This window comes from Ischnura elegans, chromosome 6 (assembly GCF_921293095.1).
Source record: "Ischnura elegans chromosome 6, ioIscEleg1.1, whole genome shotgun sequence".
Classification (NCBI taxonomy): domain Eukaryota; kingdom Metazoa; phylum Arthropoda; class Insecta; order Odonata; family Coenagrionidae; genus Ischnura; species Ischnura elegans.
In genome coordinates, this window is record NC_060251.1 from 43,878,470 (window position 1) to 43,892,116 (window position 13,647).

General features: G+C 37.0%; 1 protein-coding gene across 1 annotated transcript in view; it reads left to right on the forward strand.

Moving 5' to 3' along the window:
- The window catches only part of LOC124160597 (acid sphingomyelinase-like phosphodiesterase 3b), a 1,228,662-nt gene that overhangs the window by 86,925 nt on the left and 1,128,090 nt on the right, over window positions 1-13,647 (forward strand). The gene's annotated exons all lie outside the window — the stretch shown is intronic.

The following is a 13,647-nucleotide window of genomic DNA, read 5'->3' on the forward strand; positions in this document are numbered from 1 at the left end:
AGCACATGGTCCCTTCGCCTTGCACACATCATCTGTGCTTCGTTTCGTCCCAGAGGTTTAGTTTGGTTTCGACCCGAAGTAGTTTTGACTCCGATTTCGTTTCGACCCTGAGTTAGACTCTCCGGGTTTTATTCTTTTTTGTTTTGTTTCTACGTTTCGCTCCCAGGAACAAAACTGTTGAAGTTGTACATTTTTTTACTTTCCTTACTTTCAATTGCCATCCCTGGATATAATACATGTAAATAAACGGCTCAAATTCGAAAAAAATACCCCCTGCATGGTGTAAAACGCAAGCCTTCATGATTTCACAAAGTTATCGTGAAGAATTGGAAATATATTATCTTTTATCTATACATGTCGAATTCATAAACTAATACGCTTAACATATTCGTACCCGCCTCAGTCCCGCTAAGTGTGAACGCTTATAAATAAAAAAAGAGCACGGTACCTATAGCATGGTGGCCCTTATTATTTAAACTTTCACGAAAGTTACGTTTTGCTTCTCTTAATAGCGATTACAACGGAATGAATAAAAATTTTCGAAAATTTTCCCCTTCTATATATCGGTTACTAAGGGCCAATAAGAGGTCTTAAGAGACTTGCTTTTGAAATTGCTACAAAAAAGGCATTTATTAGTATTTAGGCCCAAAAACCCTACTCAATGAAGAAATAGGAAGTTAGGCCTGGTGGTTCTGTCTATTAAAATGTCTAGACAATTATAATCTAGCATATGCACGAACCCTAAAGATAAAGAAAACGATCCAGTAGGTAAAATTTTTAGGTATAAATATCGGCAACGTACACGTTAAAATGTTTTCTTCAGAAAATGCAACAAAAAATACGACATGGAATACTGGGCCAATGTAGCCCTTATTACTTTTAAACTATTCCACCGATTGAGGTAGGTTTGCATTGGATATTCGAGAAGTATTCTTGGAGTCTCTTCTCTCTTTATGGACTTACTTATCAATTCTTAATAAGGCCTACTCCCTTTCACTATAACTAAAAATCCTATTGTCTACCTGGCTCTCCCTCGTTTATCCAATACTCTACTTCTCACACTGTTTTCAATATCTCTTCCCCATTCACTCCATCCAGACCTATATTTTCCGTATGTCACCTGGATACTACTCTCCTCACCCATATAGCAAAGGTAACGAACTAAAATTAACTGTCGTCAGTCATGAAGGTGTGAATTAAGAGAGTGCATTACTTACTCGAATACAGGTATTAAAGTAATCAGAACACAGTACTCGAGAAGTCAATTTGTAATAAAACGCACAACTACTCTCCTGCTGAAACTTTTATTTGCTTTTTCACGCATAGACTGTCACATTTACCATCGGTGCTGGTATTCACAAAATAAAACTCGTTTTATACTCGCCTAGGCAATAGAATGCTCATGATGGAGGCATTTTAGCACCCACTTGAAACTAATAAATTCGTCTGGCTATTCGAGTAGCAACCTCGGTTCTCGAGTACCTTAATCTAGTATCTACCTCAGTAATCGAATATCATGGGGGTATTAAAATATCTCTACCCAGTGGTGTGAATATGGGGGAGAAATAGGGGATAGATCCCCCCTCCAAAGCCTCTGAGAAATAAAAAATATATTTCAAAGTATCGTCTATTTTTGACAAATAACTGTATTTACTTAAAGTTAGAGATCATTTATTCATATCATGGCAGTGAGACGAGTTACTGAATATCTAACAAGTATAAAAATACCTGGGGGTCGCCAGAACCCCCATTCTCCGCAAAGTATATTCCTAGTTATTCCACTGCCTCTACCTGTATTTGGGCACTGCCTCAGAGTGTAATGTCTTTTTGACTAAAACCCTAGTACGAAAAAGGGTAATGAATTTAAAAGCAGTCTTGAGATAAAAAATTAAAGAAACTGTCTTATGATCCAGTCAAAAAATAATATCGACGATAAAAATTTGCGTGAGCCCTTGTGATAAAAAAGAACGTGATGTGGTGGATAATGCGTTACGGGGTGGCTCATGTATACTCGGCCAGGAAATAGAACGCTCGTGACTTAGGTATTTAAGCATCCTTCTTAGATCAGAAAAATTTTTACCGCTAGTATCGATCTTGATATATTCGTCTGACTACTCGAGTAACAACCTCGGTGCTTGAGTACCAACTGGTACCTACCTCAGTAATCGAGTATCATCGGGGTAATTAAATACCTCTACATGTGCTACCTGGGAACTTCCTGAGAGTGGAATATTTTTTATTCAAATACAATTTTTTCGGATAATGATAATGAGATCTTATCGGTTATAGCCGAACATTTTTAAATCATCAAAACAATTCTAAAATTAGTGCAATCAATTCATTCATCAAAATTAAAACTCAAAGATTCTTAACTGTTAGCCACATCTTGACTAGCATTTTGAACGGTAAATAGAATGGATCATTACCCATCCACTCCTGATACACCATGAACTCCGCTAAGTATGTGTCTAAGAACTCGCGCTTCGTTGCGCGATGTTTATTGTTGCGCCAATTCCCCGAGATCCAAATTCTCTCTATGCATAGGGTGTGCACCTCCGGGTCGGCAAATCATGAATTCCCATGGAGACCAAATAATTATGCTTAATTATTTTTCCTTCAAAGTCCTCATCTAAAATATCTTTAATAATAAAGGTGATCGATACAAAATGTACGTGTAGCAGTTAACTTATGAATGTTTGGCAATAAACAATAAGAACGGGATGATTAATAAAAAAATCAGATGTGAAGCCTTAGCCTCTTCAGTCCCAGTGTACCATATGTATCAGCAATTTTCGTTCTCTCTCCCGAATCTCAAGCGTGGCTGATGACGATGGATTCCAGTTTTGTCGTTATTCTTCAATGAGTGGCGTTAAGGAAGGGTAGTACGACTTATTGATATTATTTAACTAACGTGACCTTATGGAACAACAACACTCTCAGTTCAATGCAATGCAAACTTTTCTTATAATTGTCGCAAATTTTTTAGGTATTATGGGTGATACAAAGTGGTACTAACACTACAATTTCAATTTTAAAGCCGATCAAAAGTTTTTGGTTCTATATCTGTAGGCTAAAATGAGGCTAACGCAAATTTTCTTCGGGATATTCGCTTTCAGGTTTGAAGAGGTCCAGTAAAAAAAAACCTGAAAATGTTCTCTTAGTTTATGCTCGAGCCGCAACGATGAAAAAATATGAAATGGTGAATTTTCGCTTCACGGGGTGGCTCAGCGCATGAGGTTCCAAACCACGTGAGAGGAGGGATAGGAGGTCTGCCGCCTACACTCACGTTCACCCCCGCAACTCCGGACGGTTTCATCTGAACGCGCGCATTCAATTAGCGGATCAGCGGAAATGATTATTGGCGCGAGATAGAAACGAGGACGCTCGCACCCGCGGTTTATTAATTATCTCGTTACGCTGCGGTTTGGGAAAGTGATCATAAAATCAGCAGCGAGAGCGAGAAATGTACCAAGTTGAGGGAACAATATCTTCATTTGTTTGCGACTCCCAAATAGTTCATCGTCAGAGAAATACAAAGGGAGGCAGGGGTAAGATTACGACTTACTCGAGTGGAACATTATTAAATAGGGGAAACGTGTTCAAACCAAATTTCATTTCTGAACGATTAAGTTTCACCATAATCGATGCAGTAATCATAAGTTATCATGATAAGGTAGATATTAAGGATTAAGGTAGATTTATAATTCTTAGAAATAATTCAGAGTGAAATGGTTAAAAAAAATGGGCTTCTTTCCATCAATCTGAAAAGTTTTCAATTTTGCCATTCTTCTGATTTATTTTTTGGAGCCTTGATGGTCTCCAAAAAGATATTATAGCATTGTGATAGTGCTAAACGCCACACATCCCTAAATGGCTTCATACCATACACCATGGAACACCTGCTACATAATCCGGCTAAGGCATCGCCAACATTGCGAAATCTGCCAACAAAATTTATGCACCTCTCATGGGAGGTCCTTACACATGGATAAACCACTACTTTTTACAGCACTTACACTCCTTACTTCGCATGAGCAGGAGTGGAGTAAATATAAGGTCAATGGAGTAACGCCATTTATAAATAAACTCACATTTTATTTTATTGAAAACAACCCACGCGACTATCAATAAAATCGACCATTGCGATAAAATAAGCGCATTTCCTTAATGTGATTGGACTTCCCACGCACACAGGCCATTGTAACGCACGCATACCATGTCCCATCCGAAGAAAAAACAATGAATTTAGAAAATCCCGAAAAAAGGTTATTTTTTATTTAATCGAAAAAAAAAACAAACCCACACGATTATCCATAAAATCAGCCATTGTGTCAAAATTAAGCCACATATTTCCTTAACGTGATTGGATAGTGTCTTCATCGCCGTGAACATAACCTTTTTATCTTTTTTCTGGATTTTTCCCGAGAGATAAGAGAGAGAAATAGCAATTCCTCCATCCACTGCGAGGACATTTTTCCGATTTTAGAGCCTGAGTCCCTTCCCGTCGACATTCAAATTTTATTACAAGCTTCTGAGAAATGGAGTAACATCCGTTCCATCTCCTCTCTTGACTTCGATATGGCGATCGAATCATTCAAATTACCCAACATTCACTGGGCTTCGAATGCCTTGGCCATAAAGTCGAGAGCAATGGGTGCCATGCATCGCATATTTCAAGCTATTTATCGGCAGGGTTGGCCGCGGTTATGTGTTCCTCTCGACGTCATCTCACCAAGATGTGGGCTGCAAATTTTTCCAACATGAAATTAGGAATGTTTCCTCTGCATGTCGAGGAAAAAATATTGAGGTTGGCCAAAAATATTGGAGAGGAACATTTAGTTAAAGTGCTGTTTTCTCTTCTTCTTTAACCCTCGACGGTGAATTTAGAGAGTGCAAAATATTTTATGAAAAATCACTATTGGTTTGTTTCACTCTAAATTGACTGAGGCAGTTTTTCAAACCTTAAAGGCACCACTGATTTTTATTCTAAAAATATGAATTACAATCTCTATGAAATTACTGTATACTTTAAAAATTATGTAGTATACAACAACTGGTGTAATGGCACATTTTTATAGTGGCATCTATAGCCCAGAAAATGAAGTATAGACTAATTTGATGTGGTATACGCTTGATGTAATCTGCAAAAGAACTCGTCATTGTTAATGGGAAGGAAGTGTTCCAATATATATTTGTTAAAGAAGTAAGATACTTCTGGAAATAGTGATCCAAAAGGTAAAAAATAACAAAACATGAACTCAGCTTCCCCTAGCATAATCTAAATGACCCGTAAAAACCTTCACAATTACGCTTTCATTGGACAAAATCACCTCTTGTGCTTCAAGCTATAGCTAGCCGTGTCACCAACCCTTCATCCGATAAATAATACAAAAGCTAATGCATCATGAAACGTGCAAGTGACCATAATTTTAAATAAATCAATATCGTTTTAAATCGTTTCTCTGTCTCTTTGCCAAAATATGTACTTCAAAGACTAGTTTGAGGTATGAATTAAAAGAAAAAAATTACATTCTCATTCAGCTAGGAGGAAGTAACGTTGATACTTCTTGAGAATAAATGTCTCATATGCCGCTCGTATGGAAATGAATTCTTTACTTTGAAAGGATTCATAAGAAAAAGTCCTTCAAGTCCCCAAGCAAAAACTATGATGACTACCCTTTGCAGTAAGGATGTCGAGCGAAGATTTTCAGGGACGAGGTAGTGGAAGGAGCGAAAGGAAGATGAGAGATTTCTCTAAGGAAAAAACCTTGAAAGATGTGATACGGAATAAAAAAACAGAAATACGGAGATTGGACAAAAAATGGCTGGGAGAAAGAAGACTCAAGGATTTGGAACGAAGTAAAATGTAATCGAGGAGAAAAATAAATGGACGTAGCCGGACGAAGGAGATGGAGGAGGGAAAAAATATATTTTGAGGACGAATGGCCAACTGGTAAAAACGCAAAAGGCAGTGTGTAGGTTGATGGGAGACGCCGCGGCGTATTACACATTACTGTTGTTTTGATAAAGCGCAACTTGAATTGTTTAAATAACTTATCAAGTTGAACGAATAAAAATCACTGGTTCTAAAAAAATAACGCTACCTCTTTTTAATGCGAATCAATCAACAAATGGAATGAAAAAATAAATGTATTTTATATTTTTAACTCTATTTTTTTCTAAGTGATTGGTCATATAAAATGAATAACATCATAGATAACAACAAAATTGACTTCAAATTCAAATTCAGTTGACAAAAAGAATAGGAAACGCTTACTCAAAATACAATAGTGAGTAAATATAAGATCAGTTGATCAATTAATTTCAAACACCTTTTTTGGGATTTGGGACCGCCGTGTGCCGGGTTACCCTAATGATAAAATTTCAGAGAATTCCCGGCAGACAGGTATTGGAATACAGGAAATTTTACGGAAATAATTAAGCTAAAATTCAAGAATTTAATTCTCTCTTGATGATAATGGACACTTCCATTTTTTACGATGATTGGTAATTTTCAACAAGAATTCCAAAATCTAACAGCTTTAAATATTTAGGAGTCCATTTATCAAAGAATTTGGGATGGGGTTTAAACGTCGAGCACACAACCAAAAAATCTTTTAAAGTATTGCACTGGGTGATGAGAAACCTCAGAGGAAGCACCAGGGCCACGAAAGAAATGGCCTATACAACTCTAGTACGACCCACTTTAGAGTACGCATCTCTTGTTTGGGACCCTCATTTCAAAGGAGAGGTCAAGAAATTGGAGAGGGTGCAGAGAAAAGCTGCTAGGTATGTGTTGGGAAAGCATAAAAAAACGGAAAGTGTTTCAGAAATGCTCGGAGTTCTAAGGTGGGAGAGTTTACAAGACAGGAGGAAAAGAAGCAGGCTATGTGGCATGTTTAAAATTATAAGTGGGGAAAAAGCATGGAAAGAATTTGGGAAGGACATATCAAAACCCAGCTTTGTTGGTAAAAACGATCACCAGTTCAAGGTAAAGTGCCGTTCACAAAGGACAAATGCGAAGCAGTTCTCCTTCTTAAATAGGACCATAAGGGACTGGAACGACCTGCCAGCAGAACTATTTGAGTCCTTCCCGAAAAATTTACATAGTTTTAAAAAGCGGCTGAAAAAGTAGGGACCAAGGGCTTTGTATAATGTTTTTTATTGTTCTTTCAAATGTTTTCTATTGTTTTTTTTTTCAATTTTTCTATTGTTTTTTTCAATTTTTCTATTGTTTTTTTCAATGTTTTCTATGGTTTTTTTTTTTCATCATATGTACATGTTACCACCAGGCTAAATGCCTACTTGTAACAATTTTAATAATAATAATAATAATAACTAAGGGAGTAGAAAAGCCAAGGGGGAGGAAGTGGTTTCTTTTTCTAAAGAGAGTAAGGAACTGAAATTAGGTAAAGAAAACAAGCGAGATCAACTAAATTTTCAGCAGTGCATTAGATATTCTACTTGATGTCAGTTTAAAAAAGAGACTCACTCGTATCTCTTGTCCGCCAAGATATTGTATATTATTTCTTTTATCAATTCCTGTACATAACTCTGTTGGAAAAGAAAATCAATTGTAACTGGTGGTATGTCACCCTCTCAATCCTAGTGTTAATTATTTTCGATGCTACTCACGTCATGCTTACGTTATGAGACTTGAAGTCACCTGGTAATTGTAGATCTCAAGTAAGGATGGTGGAAAATAAATGGAAATGAGATAGCATACCAAATTGTTCTCCAAAAGTTGCCTTTTCTTTTAACGTTTCCATCATATTATTCTCTACGTATTATAAACTATACTACAAATATTCCTCTCTAATACCCAAATTTTGGAGACTTCCCGGCAAATAGGTACCGAAATACATGTATTTCCACGCAAATAAACTTAAAAATCGTCAATATTCTCTTATAGCTAATGTACACTTCCGTTTGGCTGAAAGACGACTGGCAATTTTAAACAAGGTAATTCTAGAGTTGACTAGTTCTGATGTTACTCTCGTCATGCTTCTGGTCAGTGACGTTAAGCCTCCTGGTGCTTGTACTATAGCTCACATGATGATAGTTTAAAATTAATGAAAAACATTCTGCAGTACTAATTTTTCATCGAAAATTGTCCTTTTTTGGTGTTTTCGTTATACTATGCCCTGAGATTTCCTAATGTCCACCGGGTCTCCAGTAAATCTGTTCTTAATCAGGTTAAAACGACTTAATCGCGTTAACTAGTTTATTCATTACCAAAAACACAATATTCCATCTCTAGCTTTTGAATGTTCTTTATTCAATGCTATTTCGATGCAATATCTAATAACTTCCGATTCTTTTTTAATTAACCACGAGGTTAAGTTCATGCAAACTGCTACATACTACTTCGCTGTTGTGGTTATTCGATAAAATAACGAGCTTCACGCCACTTACCTCATTATATACTTCATATACGTTCAGTTAATCGGAATAGTTACTCCTAAACAAATTTTTGCTGAATGTGTTGATTATTTCTATAGGAGTTTGAAATAGTCAGAAAAAAAGACAGCAAGTCTTGAATGAGCATTAAATATTTTTCAAACCTATAGACGACCTGTTATAGATGTTAGAAAAAAATACTTTGAATTATCAAAATAACAAAAGACATGCGGTCAGCTCATAGCTTGATTTTCGTGTTTTATGGGTAACCCGCGTATTAATCACTGTATTGCAAATAACTTTGAATGTTATATACCCTTGAAAAAGTGGTAGAGGATAAAGGGTCATTAAAATGACAGTTGTTTTTCGTTTTGATTGAGGTGAATATATCGAATATTGATATATTAAGACTTGCTTTCAGCTAGTCAGGAAGAACTCGCTATCACCCTGATATATTAAGCCCTCCCCGCACAATGCATGACTTGCTAATGTGATTAATGTCACCCACGTCTTAATCAATACTATGGAAACCTTTAAATTTGCCCAAGCAGATGCTACAAAGGATATAAAATCACTAGAATGGAAGTTGTTCCTCAATTTCACTGCAGTAAATATCACAAATATTGTTATGCATACATATAGGCTCGTTTTCAGCCTTTTAAGAGCTCGTAGTGCACTAATTTAAGTATGCCGATAATAAAATTCACTGACTCATTCTTAATCTTGTGGTATCCCCCTATAATTTTTTTTGAAAAGTTCTCATTTACTTATACTAATCCTTTTTTAAGTAGTGATATAAGTAAAAGTGAATTGTCCAAGACATCCCATACCTGTAATAACCACGATGATAATTTTAAAGAGTCACCCATAATGCTTCAACTCTGCGAAAATTCCGCGTAGAAAAAAATCATTCATGAATCATCGGAAATAGTAAAAAAATTCCCAATAGATTAACTGGATGAAGCACTCCACGAGAATGCAGGGGATCCAGGTTCGAATCCCGGTGAAGGCGAATGATTTTTTTTCTCTGTGGCATTCAACGTCATATTGCGGTGTTGACAGGGATGCTATTGCCATAGAATTTTGATTCTAATCTCCCTTCAACATTTTTGCTCTGGATTCACATGGAGGGTAATATGACGGTGAGAGTTCCTGTGGACACCTCGCTACCTTGGTTTGACAAGGTTCTAACTGACCATCAGCTGGTTTTGAGAAAAACCTTGTCAAAGTTTTAAACTGCTCTATTTATATTATTAATAGGACTTTATTTTTTATTTTTGGCGCATACACTAGTGATCCACTAGATACACTAGTATGATTACTTTAAGAAAATATGTTATTTATTTTATTTTTTTACATGTTTATATGAGTAATAAAATAAGTAAAATTCAGTTAGAACCTTGTCACACCAAATATTAGTTTTTTCTCCTTGCAGTTGGAACTTTGTCACTGTTATAAATCAGTTATTATTTTACATAGAGGAATAAAAACCGGTGCAACACATAGAGAAACATAAACTTAGTTATCTTGAGTGAAAAACACCAAATTTTGCAAAAATGTCAGTTAGAACCTAGTCAAACCAAGGTAGCGACCTGGTAGAGACCAAACTAATGTTAAGAGAAGGGAGGAATGAATCTCTTGGAAGGACGGATTAAATGAAAAGAAAAAAAAGTTGAACCGAAGGAGGAGCGGGCCGAAAAAAAATGAATCCCGACTGAAAGTGACACAGCAGTAACCCTGGAGAAGAAAGAAGAGAAGTAGATAGGCGAATGGAGGTAATGGAGATAAAACGAGGGAGAAGCAGTAGCTATGCGAGGGAAAGGAAGAAAGGCGCTCCCTTATCCGACGAGGGAACACGCAAAAAAAAGTGAGCAAATGAGATAAATAGTGCTATTCCGCGAAAAACGAAAGATTAATGAAGAGACGTCTCGTGTCGGATATATTAAATTTTCGAGAGACGAGATAGGAGTGGATGGATGGGGGAGAATGAAACTAATTCAGCGAATTGAAACAAGTCCGGAATAAATAATTGGGAAATTAACTTAGACGGAATATGCATGGATAGCCTCAAGATGGGGAACTTGCTCCGGTGTAGGTAATCTCATAAAAATCTCGCGAGACGAGAGGGAAAAACTGTGAGCGGGATATTAAGAAAAAGAGAGGGTGGGATTTTGTGGTTTAAAGGAAATAATAATTGAAGGGGAAAAGGATGCCATCTGTAAATGACAAGAGGATGAAATTCAGGAGAATCCGTTGAGGCGGTTTCAAGTTTCCAATGAATGAATTCCCGACGAAAATGAAAGAAGCGGTATAGATCCCGTGGAACATTTAAATCACCCCAGTTTTTAAATGAAGCGGTGGGAAAAGCAAGACTTTAACGGCCGAATACATCCATCCTTAAAGTTGCCGACGAGGCATTTAGATCCACAAATCCGTTTATTATGTTTTCAACTAATAGGACGAGAAAAATACATTCATACAATGACATTAATAAGTAGCTTTAAACGTGTTTTTTTCCTCTCTCTTAATGACTAGCGAGAATACCAATGGAGTATTTTTTTAATAATTACCAGGGTATAAGCTTCAAAAGGCGGATTCAGGTCTAACTGTGTGAAATCCTTTGATACGATTTGAACATATTATACAGATCCACTCCGTGGACTTCGAAACCGGTCGACAGTATTTTACGCTCCAGTACAAAGTCTTTTAATTACTTACGTTGATTCTAATTTCGTGTCCATTTTGGTTATTGTCAACTTTGTTTTAGAATATGAGCAGAGCGTAGAATTTAGTGCGAAAGGAAGGTGGCGAAACCAGTTTTGGTACAATACTGAGAAACACGCGTGCAAGTGTGAAAAAGGTACGGTGGATTAAAGGAAAAAATATAAGCACATTCGTGAAAAAACCTCGAAATTATAAGTTTTTTACTAGCTTACTAGACAGTCATATATTTAAAAAATCTTGATTTTATTTTGAGGAAGGACAAATTTCAAATCAAAGTTATGCTACATATCGAAGCGGAGAACACAGTTTCACAACAGCCTTCCACATTAGAAAGTACGTACCTATTTACTTGCTTTATTAGCAGTTACGGCAGCGTTTCGAAGAGAAAGATTATACCGGACAAAAATACCTTTTCTCGGTCAAGGCGCGTTAAACCACGCAGTCATGGTAGGGGCTTACTTTCGTGTGCCACCTCAAATTGAATGGAATTTTATTTTTTGGTGTATTCGCATGCATCACCCAGAATATGAACCTATAGTCCTTAGATTCGGAGCTCAATGGGCCTCCAAACTCCCCCATTTGGACTACGGCATTTAAGTTCTGAAGGCAGGCCGCGTCTCGGCGTGTTGTTAACGGCGTGCCTCCATACAATGAAGTGAAGTAGTAACGATTGGGTTTTAAGATTTATAAGGAAATGCTAAGAATTTGGTATAAAATCAAGTACTGAGTATATCCATAAATGTAGAAGAGCCTTGATGGCCAGTTAGGATTGGCACTAAATATCAATATTGAACCTAATCAGCACCCAAATTTTATTCTCAGAGTTATGAAACACTTAGTTTTACTTTTTATTGCTTTTTATACGGCTTTTGAAAAAAGGTAGTTCTTAAAATATTTCTTATCTTACTTTTATTTTAAATTTGGTGAATCATGAACTAAACTAGAGCGGTTAAAAGGATTTCTGCCAACTACTTATAACTTACGCCATCCTTCGAGAAAACTTTTTTTCCGTTATATTATTTATGAATCAATTAGAGCAAGTCTCATTATTGAATATTGCTTTGTCATTAGAAGAGAGCAAGTGTAGACAATAGCCAGCCAATAAGACAATGAGAAGTCGGTTAAGAGTAGATTAAAAAATAACATCGATGAAGGCGACAGACTCATTAATTAAGTTAATAATCAACCTGCAAAAATAGATAATACTCTGTTCAGAAAATGTTGACGAACAATATTCATTAGAATTCCAAGTCTAATCGTGTCCATTCGTCAAAACAGTTCAAAACGAGTAGAAGAGGATAGATGTTTGGGAATCGGCCACTATTGGATCGGACCAAGTTAAAGAAAAAGTGCGTAAACATAGATAAAATTCTGTTAAGTGCACTTTACAAATAATATCCGTAAAAATTCCGGTCTTATTTATTCGTCAAAACAGTGTAGAACGAGAACGAGAGGGAGGATACAGGGGAATCGGCCACTATGAGATCGAAGGCAGCAGAATGGCATTCGAAGAAAAAAAAGGCGGAATAGAAGGCGAAGAAACATGTATGTACAAAATAACGCGTACATATATACTATACACGTGTGCAGGAGAGAAGTAGGCGGGCGAAGACGGATTAGCGGGGTGCAGATGAAAGGTGGCAGCCATTGAAAGGGTCCTGGGAGGTGCTGTCGGACGCCACAAAAGGATCCGCCGCTCTGTGACGATGAACCTTTGAAGGGAGGATGGATATAAGGTGTGGCGCGCGAGATCCCTCCTCGTGATGGGGTAAAAAGGATTGAAAGATTTAGATGGAGAAAGGGAAGAGAGGAATGGATGGATGCGGGCGCCGGCGCCGAGAGGAGTGCTCTAACCTGAAGGCGGCGCATCAACCTACATCTACCGGTGTATCTGCAGCTGCGAAAGGGATGGAAATGAACGCCGCTCTGGGGCGTATTAGCCCAGGAAGAGAAAGGAAGGATAGTCCATGACGCAGGCAGTCGAGTGCGGTGGAACAATTCACTATTCAAACCTTCCTTTCTTAGCATTTTTTCTTGCATTTGTTTTTGTAATTTTCTTGAAATTTTCTTGCAATTCTTCTTTCACTTATTCTTGCAATTTTTCATGCATTTTTTCAAGCATTTTCTCCTCATATATTGGAACTCGTTCTACACATCTGTAATAATCAAAAAGGAGAGAGGAAATTAGAAAGACTTCATTCTGTTTTGAATCCAACTGGGAAGCTATGATTGATAAAGCTTGTTTATGAAGTGAAGATAGAAAGAATCGTCTATGAGTCAGGTATTGAAGGACCGCGGAACAAGTCAATTTTCATGCACCAATATCCTATCCTGGGAAGGGTTCTGTGCATGTAATATGCGTATGTTGTTAGAATGAAGTGAATAAACAGCAAATAAATGGAATTGTCGAAACTCTACCATTACGATATCGGCAAGCGAGAGGACTGGATTGGAAAAATGAACTTGTGAATCAAGAGCAAAAGAATAGTCTTTCTTATTCGGATAATAGACAGTTTCCCTTAT